Source organism: Theropithecus gelada, chromosome 2 (genome assembly GCF_003255815.1).
Source record: "Theropithecus gelada isolate Dixy chromosome 2, Tgel_1.0, whole genome shotgun sequence".
NCBI lineage: Eukaryota > Metazoa > Chordata > Mammalia > Primates > Cercopithecidae > Theropithecus > Theropithecus gelada.
In genome coordinates, this window is record NC_037669.1 from 192860804 (window position 1) to 192864148 (window position 3345).

A 3345-nucleotide genomic window follows, 5' to 3' on the forward strand; every position below is an offset into this window, starting at 1 on the left:
GGGTGTGTGGGTGTGTAGTGGGTGGTAGCTGAGGGAATTGTCCTGGACACAGATGGCAAAGCACATCGTGCATCTTCACGTCCCTCCCAGTGGCTCTGCCACTGTGGGCAGCCATAGTTTGGTATTCAGGAAATGAGGATGTTTATCGCTGCTAAAATTAAAAATTAAAAAACTACTACCATCAGAGGGCAGTATTTGTTTTTTAATTTATCAAAAGGTAGCTCTGGCTTGGCACTGGGTATTAGCAATTTTTTCTTTTTCTATTTCTTATCCTTTTTTTGTTTGTTTGTTTTCTTGAGATGGTATCTCGCTCTGTTGCCCAGGCTGGAGTGCAGTGGAGCGATCTCGGCTCACTGAAATTCCCCGCCTCCCGGGTTCAAGCGATTCTCCTGCCTCAGCCTGCTGAGTAGCTGGGATTAGAGGAGGGTAAGGCTGGTCTTGAACTCCTGACCACAAGTGAACCACCTGCCTCGGCCTCCCACAGTGTTGGGATTACAGGTGTGAGCCACCACGCCTGGCCGCAATTTTTTCTTATAATTTAAATGTGACTACCTCCACATCTAGAGTGAGCCTTGCTCAGAATTTACCTTTTTTAAAATAATCTTTTAAAAATGCTAGGTTGTCTGTGCCATACATGGAACCATTCTTTAATTATTGCTCTCATATGTCTGACACACTTCACAGGTACCAAGCACTGTTCTAGGTAACAGCAATACAGAGGAGGGCTAGGAAGCCAGGACTTTTCTTTCGTGGAGCTCACATTTCCGTCGCGGAGCAACAGTCAACAAGAAAAAAATATCTTTTTCCGATAAGAAACTATAGGTAAAAAGAAAACAAAAAGAAAACTATCACACGGTCATAAATGCTGTGTAGACAGAGTAGACCATGTGGGGTTCCTCCTTCACTCAATCCATTCCCTCCTGCAAAATCTAAAAAGGAAGTCAAGGCCGGGCCCGGTGGCTCATGCCTGTAATCCCAGCACTTTGCGAGGCCGAGGCGGGCGGATCACGAGGTCAGGAGATTGAGACCATCCAGGCTAACACAGTGAAACCCCGTCTCTACTAAAAATACAAAAATAAATTAGCCAGGTGTGGTGGTGGGCGCCTGTAGTCCCAGCTACTCGGGAGGCTGAGGCAGGAGAAGGGCATGAACCCGGGAAGCAGAGCTTGCAGTGAGCTGAGATCGTGCCACTGCACTCCAGCCTGGGCAACAGAGTTCAAGACCAGCCTGGCCAACATGGTAAAACCCCGTCTCTACTAAAAATACAAAAATTAGCCAGTGTGGTGGCACCTGCCTGTAATCCCAGCTACTCGGGAGGCTGAGGCAGGAGAATTGCTTGAACCTGGGAGGCGGAGGTTACAGTGAGCCGAGATCGCACCACTGCACTCCATCCTGGGCAACAAGAGCAAAACTCCACCTCAAAAGAAAAAAAAGAAAAGATCTGTATTTTATAATATGTTGAGTGACTGGACTAACACCAACAGGATGAGATATTATGGAGACACAAGGAAAGTCCACGGCTTGCATGAAGAAATCCCAACTGCAAGAGCGCAGGACAGGAAAGAGTTAACCTGAAAGCAATTAACGTGGCACAGACAGAGGCATCGAACTGGCAGCAGATGCAGTATGAACACTGCGGATTGGCTGCCCAGAAAGCTAATGGAAGCCTACGCTGCATTAATTGAGGTTAAATGCTCAGATCAGGGAAAGGAATGGCTCCATTTTACACCGTCCTGATTAGATCCTGTCTGGAGCCATGTTTTCTTCCAGGAGTCTCATTTTAAAAGATGTTGACAAACTGGAGTGTGTCCCACAGAGAGTGTTGCAAGAAGTGATGAGATTTTTGCCTGGAAAAGGCAAAAATTAGAAGATTGCCCTTAGAGCTCTTTAGTTATTTAAAGATCTTCAACGTAGAAGAATGTATTAGTACTTCTAGAGGGAAAAAACAGGCACAGTGATTGGAAATTTAGGGAGCAGCTCTCACCTCAAGAAAAGACAGAACTTTCTGGCTGGGCGTGGTGGCTCACGCCTGTAATCTCAGCACTTTGGGAGGCCAAGACGGGTGGATCACTTGAGGTCAGGAGTTCGAGACCAGCCTGGCCAACATGGCAAAACCCCCATCTCTACTAAAATTCCAAAAATTAGCCGAGCATGGTGGCGGGTGCCTGTAGTCCCAGCTACTTGGGAGGCTGAGGCAGGAGAATCACTTGAACCCGGGAGGCAGAGGTTGCAGTGAGCCGGATTGCACCCCTGCACCCTCTAGCCTGGAGGACAAGCAAAAAAAAGAAAAAAGAACTTTCTGAAGATCCAAACTGCCAGCAATGGGAAGGATGACTTTATGAAGGAGTGACCCGGGTGTCCCTAAAGCAGGCCAGCGAGGCGCCCGAGAGGAGGTTAAGCGTAGGCGTTTTTCAAGCTGCCCTCTGTGGAGCAGCCTCCTGGGGAGCTGGGGTTGGGGTCGGGCTGTAAAAGTGGTCATTGTTCCTGAGTGACAAAAAGGATAAGGAGGTGAGAACTGGACTCCTAATTTACCCACAGCACCTCAATTCTTACGTGTTTAAGTTTTTCCCATTTCCGAGTTCCACTTGAGATCTTCATTAAGGTTTCTGCTGCTAAAATCAAACTTGCAAACTACCAGAGATGATGCCTTTCTTCACTTTCTCTTCTCTTTTTTGAGACAGAGTCTCGCTCTGTCACCCAGGCTGGAGTGCAGTGGTGTGATCTCAGCTCACTGCAACCTCTGCCTCCTGGGTTCAAGCGATTCTCCTGCCTCAGCCTCCCAAGTAGCTGGGATGACAGGCGCACACCGCCACACCCGGCTAATTTTTATACTTTTAGTAGAGACGGAGTTTCACCACCTTGGCCAGTCTGGTCTCGAACTCCTGACCTCAGGTGATCCGCCCGCCTTGGCCTCCCACAGTGCTGGGATTACAGGCGGGAGTCACCGCCCCCAGCCTCTCCACCATCTCTGATGGACACAAGGCCCCATCTCTTAGGTGCCTGATTCTCAGACAGGACTCAGGAGCAGAAGCCAGATAAATCTCAGATTTGTCTGAGCTTATTTGCTTCTGGAGTTTTCTAAACAACTGTCTTTCTTCCCTGGGGTGGGTTCCTTTTTGTGTGTGTGTGTGTGTGTGTTTAAGGCAGTGTTTTCAATCTTTTGGGTAGTAGCTCTTGAGTCTGTAAAGCCTGGTAATTTTCTAGAGGTAATTGGCATTAACCGTCAAGACTCTCCTCACATGCTCCCTTCCCACTCTGGCACCCTCCTCCCACAGGCCTTCCTCCTGTCCTGCTGCCTCCATCAGTCTCTTCCTCTGGCAGCCAAGGGTTGCCTCTCCAAGTGGT